Source organism: Acipenser ruthenus, chromosome 20 (assembly GCF_902713425.1).
Source record: "Acipenser ruthenus chromosome 20, fAciRut3.2 maternal haplotype, whole genome shotgun sequence".
In the NCBI taxonomy this organism is placed as follows: Eukaryota; Metazoa; Chordata; class Actinopteri; order Acipenseriformes; family Acipenseridae; genus Acipenser; species Acipenser ruthenus.
In genome coordinates, this window is record NC_081208.1 from 4,310,953 (window position 1) to 4,325,678 (window position 14,726).

At 35.6% G+C, this 14,726-nt stretch overlaps 1 protein-coding gene across 13 annotated transcripts in view; it reads left to right on the forward strand.

The window, feature by feature from the left end:
• LOC117962678 (arginine-glutamic acid dipeptide repeats protein-like) overlaps positions 1-14,726 on the forward strand; it is a 131,193-nt gene that overhangs the window by 101,418 nt on the left and 15,049 nt on the right. The window lies entirely within an intron of this gene.

Sequence of the window (14,726 nt, forward strand, 5' to 3'; positions counted from 1 at the left end):
TGTTTCATGCAGAGTGCATCCCAGCATAAAAGTAATTTGCATCTTGGCATCTGTGAGAAGAAGTGTGAGCACTCTGTTTTATTTAATTAAGAGAATGAATCCTGAAACCCAGGATAAACACACTCTCTAGCTCATTGATGCCTAATCAAGTCTTATATAATCCGCAACATTGACTTCCAAAGCAGGTCTGTTTCGCTTTGAAAGTAATGTGTTGTAATAACCAATTTAAACAGTGTTCCAATGAACATTGATTTTAATGCCTGAATGCTGTCTCGTTCTGTTACTTCTGATTTTACACAAGTCGATACACAAAGTGCTGAGATTAACAAGATGCTCAATAATATCTGTATTTACGTATGTTTATGGCCTTTTCTGTACTCTTCAGAAGCTCAGAATGATGGCTAGAGGGACACCCTTTTCTTTATCTGGAACTCTCAATACAGCGTTACTGGTTAGACAGAGTTGGTTTATGCAAAACTGGACCCCTTTTATTCTAATACAGATTGGATTGAAATGAGTACCATCCAATAATTTTGAACCCATTAGTGTTTTGAAACGACATGCCTCCTAATATACAACTAAAATGTGTTAATTATCCCCCAGACGTTTGTTAAAGTAAGTTTATTGTGACCTTATTTTGCAGTCGTTATCAATGATTTTAGGACAATATAAAATGTTTGTAGTGAAAATAGACATGCCTGTTTTTTAGAAATGATAATAAATATGAACTGTTTAACACTGAAGATGGGTAGCAGGTGCATGCCTTATTCCAAGGTTACAATGTTATTGCATAAAGCATCTTCTTTAATCCTAAAGGGTTATGTCTTTAGGACTCGTGTTCATTTATTTATTTTTTTCTTTTAACTATTACTAAACAGCATTTTGAATTGTTGCAGCATGTTACAACATATCAGCAAAACCATTGTTCTGGCTTGCTTATTTTTTTATCTTTTGTGTTTTCCTTTGTCACCTTTTTTTGCAGTAGCAAGCAGGCTTCTTATTTTAAAGTTGTATTTACAGTCTTTATATATATATATATATATATATATATATATATATATATAAAATATTGTATTTTAACCCTTTGCATACAGGCCATTTATAATTTCAAACAAATTAGATCAGAGATGTAATTGTATACAATCAAGTGAAAAGTTTGTGTTTTTTTTCAAAGTTTTGTTTGTTTTCAGAAAGATAGAATGTAACAGAGACATTGATATATCTATATAGTGTAACGCAGTTAGTCAGGTTCAGTAAGCCAAGAGCGATATTTAATTTATTATTTTTAGCAAAGTTTAGGGGGTTTTTTTCTGCCAGGATTCAGTTATCGCAACTACAAAGCTTACTTTAAATCATACTAAATCTCCTAAACTGTTCATAGCTGTAGTGAAATAACCATAGGAGAAAACACATTTCACTGATGCCTCTAGCCAGTAGAGTTTTTTTTTTTTTTGTGGTTCTGCATTTCAGTATCTATGGTTTTGATTACTGTATACCATGGCTTCAAAGTGCATGCATTACCGGAGAGCATTCTAAGTCTCTCTGCATAACCAAGAATGCTTACCAACCGAAAGAAAGAAGCTTTTTTTTCAGAATATGTTGATGGGATGACAGAAGGAGAAGATGTCTCTGATCACAAACTTCTTCACACTGATACCAGTAAAGAATCTGAAGTAGATGAGCCTGCGCACCCATCAAAAATGTTGTGTAAAATCAAAAACATACATACTTATTCTGATTTTTGTTCCTGAGGGTTGTGGCTACCACTGGTAATTTTACAATGTAAGTAATATATCACTATAAATTATAGTTATGAAGACATGTCTAAAGATTTTTTTTTTTTTTTGAGGGGAAACATTTTACATTCAAACTAGGTAACTGTAGGGTATACTTCATCATGGAGTGAAACATTATTTTCTTACTCTTCAGACCCTCAGTGTTTTAGAAAGGTAAAACACTGTATACTTTAGGTGGATATTTGCACAGATACAAGTCCTAAAGTTAAATCATGTCAGTCAGGCCTCCAAAAGGGTAGAATTTTCAGTCTGCAAAGGGTTAAACGCACAGCGGAATTCACTGAAGTTTGCTACGGCAGCATAAAAGAATGTGATGCAGCGAGTTCAACTTCAGTGCAAGCCTTTGATTAACTGGCGTTCGTTTATGTGGCCAAATGTAAAAGGAGCAGTGCTCTTTTAGAAGATGGGTTGGGATATACCAGCAGACATATGCTGTCATCCATAGATGGCACGGCTGAAAGTTTGTTGAAGTGTGGCAACTACACTGTGTCAACCTACAGACCTCCCTTTTAAAAGGGCTAGCTGTTTGACTGATTCTCTATTCTTAATGTGGAAGCCTAAGCCCTCTTTTGTGCTAAGTCTTGTGTGATGCAAACAGATGCCTGCTGATCATTCAGAGCAAGAGTGAAAATGAAAGGACTGTGCACATTTATTATTGGGTCACCTGTACCCTGTTTTGAACCAGCCATTGTAAAACAGCGTATGAAGAATATTTAGCAGTAAATTAGGCCTTTTTGCATTTCATTTGCTTGCTTAATGCAGTTTTTGTGTTGTGTTTTTAAAATACTTTTGGTTGATTTATTATTTTTATTTTTATTTTGTTTATTGATTAGAGATTATATTCAGAGTTTTTTTAGTTTGTTTGAATTACTGTGTACTGTAGTTGACTAGTTTAACTGCAAGTGGGTGATTATTATATAAACAGAAAATCTTCATAAAATAATAATGTAGAAAAAGACAGGAGCCTCAGCTTGCAACAGGAATCCAAGAAAAGCAAATTATATTGTAACGTTGCCATTCCCAGTTTAATTTACTGAGAAATGTCAACGTTGCTGCCGAAAGACAGTAAACTTGGGGAGTTCTGCCAACATTCACTCTAATATCCAAAATATCAGTACTATCAATCATATGAATGTTTATACAGCAGTTTTGTTTTCCAGATTACATACGTTTATTAAAATGTTTTTCCGCTAGTGCGGTGTTTCATTGTATTTGAGTTAACATTGTGGTGGATGACATTAAGAGATTTGCTTGTGGATACATAAGTAATGCTAGGGATTTTTTTTTTTTTTTAGTTTTATTTACATATTTTAATATAAAGGTTAATAACCAGAGTTACTTATTTCAGTGTTTCTGGAGCTCTCACACAGCAGTTAACTTAAGATGCTTATAGCCTGTTTTTAATGTAACTTTTAGTATATGAAATTCTATTAATTTGTTGAAATAATTGTCTCTTAAATGCTGTAACAAATTAGATGTATTTCTCTCCAAAAAAAAAAGAAAACTAAACTGAATTAGTTTTAAGGTCAAAGAACTAATGCACTTTTTGTTCAGAACGTTTCTCTCTTACAATTAAGTTCACGTCTTGTGACAGTGAAGGATAAATTAATTTTGTATAGCAAATGGAAAAACTGCCCTTTTTTAAACACAAGAAAAACTTTAGACGTAATGAAAAGTCGTCTTTCTCTTCCAGCTAAAAAGCCCTCCCTTTTGTTTAAGATTGAACTTGCTTTGTGCCGAAAGCTTGATCTCTGAGCAAGTGCTAGTGTGTACCCCCAAGGAGCGGTTTATTTATTTTCCGAACATCACCCTTCTGTCTTTGTGGGTTCAGAAATCTTAAAGGATCTACTCGGCTGCTCGAATTGAAGAGAACAGTTGTGTGTTAATAAAAATCACGATCCTGCTGTATATAAAAAAAGAACAAATCCTGACGCTTTCCACATGCCGAGTTCTTGACCTCTTTAAAAGCTGACCTCGCATAAATGTGGTTTGTACTGCAAGATGCCCTGGGTTTAGTCCTTGATACCTCTATTGTGATAATTTTCAAAAGAGGGAAAGAAAATCCTGGGCTTGTGGCCAGTGTGTAGGATGTGATACAGTGAAACATTACTGACGCCCTTTGTTATTTTTTAGGCCCTGATTAGCTTTTTTTTTTTTTTTTTTGGCTTTCAGGGGCACCTAGCCAAGTTGAAGCTCCTGCTGATGTATAAACAGCCGTGGCCTGACTTAAAAAGAAAAAAAAAAAAAAAAAGTGCACTTTATTCTGTTCTGTTGTTAACCATCAAGTGCTGCCTCCATTTTGTTTCAGCACAGCATCTGTTTGAAATGGCCATGCTCGTGCCTATAGAAATTAAATAAAATGAAAGATTTGGGACCTAACTTTGTATGTTCTAGATTTGGGTAGCTTTTTTTTACTCTTGTTGAATAGTGTAGAAAAAGCAAGTGTTACTGAGGAACATATCTACACCCCATTAGTCATCTCTTGAATTCTTATGCGACATGCAGTTGGCACTTCTTTCTTTGAATTAGTTGCAAGTACAAAAAACATAACTAAACTGCATATGAAAGGCACTTACAATGTGTAGGCAGGTAAAGGCAATTTATTACACTGCAGAAGTCGAAGGCTTATCAGGTTTATTTCTATTGTGCTGTGGGTGGAAATAAATGTATTGTCCATTCACTTTTAACTGATTGAAATGACCTAATCAATGCTGAAAGCTTATTTTTTTAAACCAATAAATACACAAATAAGGAGCGACACAACTGACAGATCCTTGTGACCAACACAAAGCAGAACCTTGCTGATACTATTATATAGGCCTAGAATTGATACCTTTTTTTTTTTTTTTTTTAAACTTAGTCTGGTAGTCGTAGATTACATTTCAGTTTCAGGCTTTATTTTACTGTTCGGTCTTCAGCCAGGTCTTTAGGTTCAGTTTTGCTTTTTAAGGTCAGTGGTTTGCTACAATGATAGACTCTGCATTAAGTAAACTAACCTGACCTCTTGCAGCTATATTTACCCAAGTACATGTCTGGTTTCCATCTACTGTAGCATCAGCCACAATATTTCCTGTCAAATGTTTTGTACATTCCACTGAACTTCAGACAGATAGAGTAAGATGTGTCCTAAATTGAGCAATGGCGACATTCTTAATTTGGGAGGGGACTAAAAAGATGAGTGTCACTGAAACTATAAACTATACTGAAATTAACTATTTTTTCTTTCCAAGGTTAGGCAGATATTTAAGCTTTTTCAGGCTAAAATTGATCAACTGCATAGTAATCTTTTCCATGCATTAAATGTTTCCATTATACATGGGCTATACAGAAACTCACTATCCAAAGCTAACGGTATGGTAACTTTACCTTAACTTGTAAAATGCCTTAACTTAGTAAAGACCTATCTCAACGTACTAACAGTGCTGTGGGCAAATTTACAACCCTTTACAGATACAGGCTGGATTTTATTTTGATAATTGGTTTACAAAACTATGTATATTTAAGATATTTTTTACCGAGCATACTACTCATTTTTTAGTACACTAAAGAAAACAAAGTCCAGCATAGGTAGCTGTTAAAATTCAGTATCACCCACCTACAGTGAGCTAAATGACAAAACCGACAACACCCACCCTGGAAATTCTGTATCTCTGCATAGTGCAACAAGTGTAGAGCAGAAGCAAGTGTATTCTCAGGACATCTTTTTCTGCCTTAAGTTTTGCTAGCAAATTACCCTGCACCCGAATCTCAATTTTGTCATCTTTTTATTTATTCCTCATAAGGCCACAGCTGGGCAGGAAACTGGCTTGTTCATTTGATGCCAATGACACTGTCAAATTCCGAGGAGTAAATTACCCATTTTCAGCTTATGTTTAAATTACTTTATTTAAAAGCTGAAAGAAATGGTGTCAATGAGGAAAAACAGGAGTAAAATAAATGAATGTTAACCAGCCCTCCAAATGTGGTGTTGAATGTGCATTTGCTTCTGCTGGATACATCATTTATATGGATTGCATAATTCATATGTATGCACTAAAGAAAATATTAGATTTTTGTTTTTACAGAACTTCTTTGCCAGCAAGGTAAAATGCTTAAGGAAACTTGCTATTGTATTTATTTCTCTCTACACCTGCAGGAGCAGTACATATGGGTGTAAAAAAAAAAAAAAGGGAACACCGAGAAGTTGAACTGTTAAAATGGAAATTGAAGTTGCTGCCACACTGGTGTTAAATTGTGTTGGTAGGGTCAGTTGGTGTAGGCTGTAAAATTAGACAAATCACTAAGACTTCAGTTGCGAACACACATCCTTCCAGGCCTTGTAATTTTCCAGACAAAATGGCAGAGATGGTAAAAATGTTTTCACTATAACCTTGCCGCAGATGTGTGCCTGGTTCTGGCTTGACAAACGTCAAACAGAATTCACTGCTGGTGCTACGTCCTTTTAGCCAGAGCTCCTGTAGCTGGTGCCATTACAGATATTTTGTTTCGGGCATTAATTAAAACTACTAAAAGGGGGGCCCTGTGTACAGTGGTAGCAGCTGCTTCAGGTTGACAGAGAAGGCTGATTGTTTAGTTGTCGCCTCAGTCTGCGACAAGGACAGCTGCAGATGTTATGTTTCGGACATGCTTTTATGTTTCATAAAACTAAGACATCTGATGAATGGTAAATTGAAATGTGTCTGTGTGGGTGCAGGCACACGTCTTTGAGGAGCGGAGTATCGTACCTTTTTTCTTTTAATCTCAACAGCAGTTTAGACACTTGAAAGAAACCACGAGTAAACAACCTCTGTTGTTGCCCACAAACAAAAAGCATGCATTTGTGTGCAAAGACTGCATTTAAGAGCAATCATGAGTTTGAAACTTTAAAAAGAAAGTGCTTTAATTTCCTGACGCGTCACTTTTAATGTGGTTTTAAAATCCTTAATTAGGCTTTGCTATTTTTCTAGGTTTCATGTTTTTTAACAATCTTATGAAATTGAACTCATTTTGAGAAGTGAAATGTATTTGAAACTGTGGATATATAGGATTTAAAAATGTAATGCTTTTTTTGTGTGAAGATTAAGAACAGTTTTATAAAACCTTAGCTATTTAAATAGTCAACCTCCAAAAGCTGAGTTGTGTGAGAAATGTTTTTTTAATTGAGAAGTTTCTGCACTAGTCTGTGCACAAAGTTTGCAAAACATTTCAGCATTGTGTTTCTCTATTTCAAAAAAAAAAAAAACTTTATCTGGTTTGTGTTATGTTTTTCTCAACCACATTTACCACACATCTCTTGGCCACAATTCAATTCTTTTAAATCTTCTGAAACAACAATGCCTTCCAAACCTCCTGTTTACCCCACATCTTACCTTTTAAATAATACCATAACATTTGGAAAAAAGTTTGTGTCCTGTGTTTCATCAGAGACTAGATAAACTGGTTTGTTACTGAGGTGGGCCTAATGGATGGATACTGAACTATCCAGATTTAATTGCATTAGCTTATAACCATGCTGGCACACAACTGATGTTATCGGATCTGTTGCCAGTGCTATCTTTAAGCCAGCCAGGATTTTTTTAAACAAGAAATAAATGTATCCAACATTGGATAGCATTTTTATTATTATTTTTCTTTGCATGATAAAAATATATATTTTTTTTCTTTCTTTTAACTTGCTGTAGTTTGTTCTGCATAGCTGGCCGCTTCAGTTCAGCTCCAGTGATTTAATTTGAGGAAGCAGCTGGTTGAGTCTGTAGGTGTGGTTGGTAATACAAACAGTAATGTTGCGATACAGTAAGCACTCAGCCATTTCCTGGATTAAAAAAAAAAAAAAAAAGGTCAACTGTTTAAACTTGGCCACCAATCAGTATCAAACAAAACCCTTAAACTACTGAATGTCTCTGAAAAATATATTTCTCCTTTTGTCATCTGCTTTGTTATAGAACCCCCTGCAGTGTTTACATGAAGCACGTTTCTATATCTTTGCTGTATCCTGTGTTGTCCATATGGCAGCATTTCTTTTTTTTTTTTTTTTAATAAACATACTCCTGATAGTTTTGATATATATATTTTTTTATTCACACATCAGGGTCAACTTTCTTATCAGCTTGTACTCTGGAACATTCACCAAGTTAAATATTTATTCTTCTGAACACCATAGTGTACCCAGTTCATGCTCCCACCCGCAACAATGCTGGCGCTCTGATTGGAATGAGTGCTGTATTGTGGGAACAGTAAACCAGCAGGAGGGAGCGTGATCGGGATACACTGTAATCCTTAAAATGCTTTTGTTTTTTCTCCTGGCGAGTAAATGTTGAGAAATGTATTGCCCTGTTGATTTATTAAAAATGTCGAGAGTCTGCAATATGGTTTTAAAAAAAAAATACTGACAACACAGAACACAGCAAAGGTAACAGTGCGTTTCTTTTAAACTTTGCAGGGTGTTCTGTAGTATTTTGAGTGACATAAAAGCATTGTTCTTGAGACACCTTTAATCGGATGGAGATAGAGAAGGGCATGTCTTAAATTATAAGAGCATTATACTTTTAGCATCAATAATATTAGTGTATGTAAAGAATTTTAACTAGGGGTGTAAATAAAACTCCATAACGACCTTCTGGTTCACAGAAACTACAACTGCAGTGGCTTGATGGTGGAAAATGGAGGACAGAAATCTGTGAACAGTAACCAGGCTCATATTTTGGGTTATTTTTTGCTTTCGGGTGTCTGGTCCTGCAAGGCCCACGCTGGTTTCTTGCAAGACTTCTTGAATATGACAACTTTGGAGCGGCTTTCTTTTTTCAAGTGCTGAAGAAGTGTCAGATAACTTTCAAGAATGATCTGTCGCCAGCAGGGAAACTTAAGTTGTGATGCAAAGACATGTGTCTTGAATGTAGTAGAACAACATCTCTCAGTAACACATCTGTAAGGAAAACAAAAACCATCTGTTCCATTTGAACTCTGGAGTAGAGATAAGTCTATAAATATATTACAAAATGTTAGCACTGATCACCAACAGGGGTTTTAATGGAAGGGACTTTTCAGGGGTACTTCAGGAAATGAAAATGATGAGAAACTGAAATATTGTCTTTTAATACCACAATGAGTGGGGAAGAGAAGTAAAACAGGAGCTTCAGTTGCCTGCCGGGCAATTCCCCAAGTTTCACTGGTGGTGATACACTGTTTCAAGTGGCATGGATTACTTGGGAAATCAATTTAGTCATATAATGTAAGTACCTGCAGACTCATCCACTTTCCAGATCTATAGCACAGCTTAGTGTTCACAGCACATAGTCTTCTCTCTACCGTCCCTGAAAAGATTAAGCTTTAAGCTAACACTATTTTGGATAAAAAAAAAAAAAAAATTAAAAAAAAGGTGAACAAATAAACCACAAGTCACTGGAAGTCGAATGGAATGCTGCCATTTAGTTATTTTTGTTTAAAGACACAACATACAGTATCTGACCTTTAATCTGTATTGAAGTACAGGTAAATATTTAGAGTTAGTTTAGCCTCATTTTAGGTGCTGCTTGACAGAAAATGTCTTGCAGTGATATTTTTATTGAAGAAAGGGGACTTTAATTACTCCTTTTATATATTTTAACCCCTCCTTCCCTGCCATGCTTCCAGTTTGTTCAAATTATGTTTTATATTTATAAAATAATACTACTTTTCACCTAACCACTGTATCAGAAGGCAATCTAAATATTTATTGGCTACAATGTTGTATGTTTCATTTTTTATTCTCTGTGTACATGTACAAAATATAAAACATGGGTATTTTGAATGCTGATCTATTTTTTTTTTTTTTTTTTTTTTTAAGCCTTGAAAACTAATGTGCAGCTAGGAAATAAAAATAACAGGCACTACAACTGCAGTGGCTTGATGGTTTAAAACCTTTATTTCCTAACAGCCATTACATGCCTCCCAGACAGATTTTTTTTTTCCCCCGTAACTATCCTTTTTCCATTGCTCGAAAATGGATTTTCTGCAAGCTGCTGTCATTCAATTATCACCTCAGGAAATTCAGCAACATAACAGATGATCCCCCACCTAAAACACTTCAGCAGCATTATACTCCCAATCTTTCATCTCTGTTTTTTCTTACTACCATCAGTGAATATAACATTGCCGATGTATATTTTACGGGGTAACCCTGACGCCTGTCATTTTGATGCTGTGCAGAGATGATAGGATTGTGCATGTAATGAAGGGCAGATAAATAGAAAAATGTTTACCATATGGAAAGTGGCAGTAATTGCTTTTTTCCCCTGAGCAAAGCCACACAACCCAGATTATTTAAATGTTTTTCAACATTAAAAAGTCTGCATTGTTGTGTTATCAACTGTTTTAGTAAAGAATGGGGATACTGAGAAATTAGGAGGAGAATTATACTGAACATGACTGCCGGAAAGATAATCTGTCTTGTCTTGAGCTACTGGGGAAAGATGCTTTCTGCTGTGAGCAGTTATTAGCTGGTGAGTGGGCCAAGATGAAAGTTTTTGTAGATTCTTCAATTAGATTTCACATTGGCATGCCAACAGTTCATGCCCTTACGCCTGATGGTTCCAAATTTATACCTGTAGCTGCGTATTGCCCCAGATGGCTATGAATAAAAAATTAAAAAAATGGCCTGTTCACCAATTAAGGACTATTTTTAATTTTGTATCTGTGTCTAAAGAAAATTAAAAACACAAATAGAAATAATACAAAATAAAATCTCTATCTGGCTGTACCCACGGCTACAATGGAAGGTAAGAATATGCCTGATTTTGGTGTAAGCAGGTGTGTGTAGCAGTAGAAGCGAGTCAGACATCCATTTTATTGTTGCTTTTCTAAGATTTACAGTGAGAATATTTAAAATGTTTATTAACATTATCTTCCAGATGGTTTAGGCAAACTACATGAACAAATGGTGGTCTTGACCCCAACAGATAATGTGTTTGTTATTGTTGCAGGTATGATTAGTGTTTGGTTGAAGTAATGGAAAGACACAGACTAATGAATGGCCTTCCACTGTTAATGTGCATTGCAACTCTGTATAGAACCCAATGTTGTGCTGAAATGAAGCCAAAGCCTGTTAACATGTCCCTATAGTTTAGACATCCATAAATAACATTCGTGGGTTTGTGATGGACCTGTGTCTTGGGTAAAGTATGAAGGGTATAATGAGGTCTGGACGTTCTCATAGACCTGTTTTTCCACTCTGGTTTGTAAATCACACTAGTAGTGTGATCATGTTGGGGAATAACATTATATGAACTCACATGCAGTACACAGGACTGACAACTGTTCTCTGAGGGTGATGCTTGCTTCAGGTAGACACCCAGAGTATCCACAGATGCTCGGCCTGGCATTTGAGCATCAGCAAAGGGTTGGGGTTAGTTACTAAATTAACTCTGGCTTTAGCATATTAGTCAACAAAAGTTGTCTTTTGTATGCTTTAAAAGTCTGTTTATGCTTTGAATAAACAGTAAATAAGTGATATTGTGAACATGTTGCTCTCAATGGGAGCAGGGGCTATTTTCAGTACTCAAATGTATTTGTGAATAATTTAGAGTTGCATTAATATGCATATGATTAAGGGCCAACTGAGTTGCACAGTTTGCTTTCAAAGTTAATATTAATGAATTATAAGTTTGTGAGCAGACTAGATTAATCCTGTGGTAAGATGACTAGATTTCTGCTTGGACCGCAGCCAGAGGAAATGGTTACACATGTAGTCTGGTTATCTGTCGTGGCTCCTTAGGCAACTGTCTGTTTTAATATGTTAATAATTTCGATTGGTCTTTTTTTCAATGATAGACCCTGCTTTATAGTGGTTAACTTGAAAACCATTAAGAATTTTAACAAGAGGGTAAAGTGCTGATTTAAAAATAAATAAATAAAAATAAGTCATATTTGGAATATGATAAAGATTGGTATTGATTCATGAAGTACAGTCTGTGCTGCTTTATCAGGATGCCTTGGTAATAAGTAGCTGTCCTAAATAAATGAGAGGCATTTGAGAGGACCTTAGTCACACTTGTATTCATAATTTATGACGTGCATAAGAGAGGAAGTATTTTTTATTTTTTTTTCTAAATGAAAAGAATGATGAAAGCACATCACATTATAAATAAATGTTAAATGCATCATTTGAAATACGAGTCAGTTGTTGTTTTTTTATTCATAAACAAAATGAATCGTGTATTATTCTGCGGCCACGCCTGTTGAACGAGGTACTGTATAGGAAAGGATCGCCATAAAAAAATAAACATCTTGGAAAGAAATCATGCAAAAATTGAATTTGTAATAGACAAATAATTGCCACATTTTCCCCAAGAAAAATGTGTAATCGTTGTTATTTCTAATTGGAGACATAAAACATGAGTCAAGAGAGTTCTGTTTTGGGTTCAGCAGCAGCCCGAGAAATTGAAACTCAACAGCCATGATGACAACTTGCAGATGACAGGTGAGGCAAAAACCACTGGATAACGCAATTTGTGCAAGTCACAGTGTAATCACTTAATCGCTGCACTGTGTGAACCTGTCTTGCTCTGAAAAGCGATCTCCGTTCGTCGTTTGAAAATACTGTATCCCAATTAAACATAAATAGAATTGGAAAGAACTGTCTCCCAGAGTCCTGTCCCATTTAAGCAGAAACCCTGATCACCAGTGTCCTGATTTAAGTGGTGCAAACCTATATTATGAGGTCTGTTGTCACCAGTGCTGTCAAATCCCTTTATTACAATAAGCCACATGATGTTAATCCTTGGTTTACCCAAGGCAAGACAAGCTTGGTACTAAACACACAAGTGCAGCTTGTACTGTGTGTTTAACATTTGAAATACATTGATAAAGGGTGGGAACTGAGCAGTAGCTACAATCTCTCCTTTAATGTTTGATTTGATATCTCCATTGTGCAGTTAATAACGCCTATGCCGGTCTTTTACTGTGTTCCTTTATAAAGCCTGTGATTGTTTAATCATAACACGGAAGGGCAAAAGATAGAAATCATTTAAAAGCAAAATAATGGCAACATGGGACAGCCCATTGTGTTGCTGAGACTTGACTAAAAAAAATCTTTATATAAACCTGCCCGAGGAGAACAAGCTGCATTGCTGATGAGATGGAGATTGAAGTGAAACCTGCTTGAAACTTGATCACATCTCCTCTACGTGCCCTTTATGTAATTCATAGCATTGTAATCTCTCTACCTTGCTCAGCAAGTAACCCACGGTTGGTTCCTTTCTCCGACCTGCTGACTTTGTCAGAACAAGAATTTTTCAAACACCTACGGTGTAGTTCTGCATTCAAATGTGTGTGAATGAAAATGTAAAAAATAAAATGCCCACAATCTCAAAATCCCAAATGAAAATAAACACTGTTAATAAAACAATCTTAAGGATTTAAAACTATCAATAAACAACTTCACTATTTGTGTTGTATACATTAAAAAAAAAAGTGTACAGTATTTGCACTTGCTTCAAAATAGGGCCTGTTTGCTTTATTAATGGGCTTGCTGCAGTGTGAATATTTACTCCCAATGGTAGACATGTATGTAAACATGTCAGTTTATAATTAATTTACACTATGGACAGTAGCTTTTAAAAAGGAAAAAGGAAATGAAAGGCAGAGCTGCCAGAATCAATACACATTAAAGATACTGAGCCCATCAAGTCTTAGTTTACCTGATAGGACTCGGATCTTGTCAAACCAGACAAAATATATCCCCAATCCCTTATTAACTGTAAACTGTTAGACGCAAAGTGCTGAACAATTAATATTTGGCATCTGATGGATTGAAATCCATAATTACCCCCACTCAAGCCAATTCTGTTTTTATGCTTATTATTTTGAGTGCTAGCAGAAGTGGCAGTTAATTTGAGAGGGCTGCCTCGGTAAAGGACGTTGTGATCAACAATTGCATGTGTTAATGTTTCAGTATGGTATTGATTTCTTCACCAGCTTGTGTGCACTGAATGTATACGCTGTGGGCTCAGGCAGTGCACACTATGCATGTTTGATTCAAGTTCAATTGACTCTGCTGACGGAGAGACCAGGAGCCATTTCACTCTCTATTTGCAGCACCAGAGCTCCACCGACATGTTCTTTTGTTTGCATTCAAGCCGCTGCCACACATGCAGTCACCAATATACTGATCCTAATCCTCCCAGATTCACTACACTTCAATGCCTAATCCCTAGATAGACATTACAACAGCAGAGAGCTGAGGTCTGCTAATAAAACCTGGCGTGGATTATTAATTTTCCATGAACCTTTCCTCTTTACTGTAGAAAAGCTATCTGAATTAATATTAGTGTTTCAAATAATTAAACATTAGTATTTATATGAATATTTTGAGGTTTTTTTTTTTTTTTTTTTTGGTCAGAGCACCATGTCATTCTGCTGTGTAATATCTATCTCAGGATTCAGTAATTTTTTCCACAAGCCTTTCCAAAAGTTTTGGATTTGTTGCTTGGCTTCAATGTCTTGTCTCGCAGCGTACCACACCTCCTGCTTTTACCTTGAGGCAAATTTGTAACTGTAAAATAATGGGCTTTTACAACTAAGAAGAGGATTAAAGAAAACCAATTCTTACCTAATTTATTTCACACACATTAAGTGTATCATCTGTGTTGCTCTTTCAAGACGAGCCAAACACAATAATGTTGGGTGTTTTCACAAGCTGCCCTGATTTTCTTTGCTGTCAGGTTTTAAATCATAAAGCTGTAAGCTAGCTATATATAATCTGCATTGATTGCCAATATGTTTTGAATGGAGAAGAGTAAAATTACAAATGTAATATTGATGGGAAACTGTTTAAAATGTAGTTGACTATTTCACAGTTGGGATTACTTTAATCATTTTTATTTTTAAAAATGCCGCCTCCGGAAGGTTGTTTTCTTCCAGATACCTCATCTAAATAATTAAGTACAATTAATGGTGGCAAAACACTGCTGGCTGTTT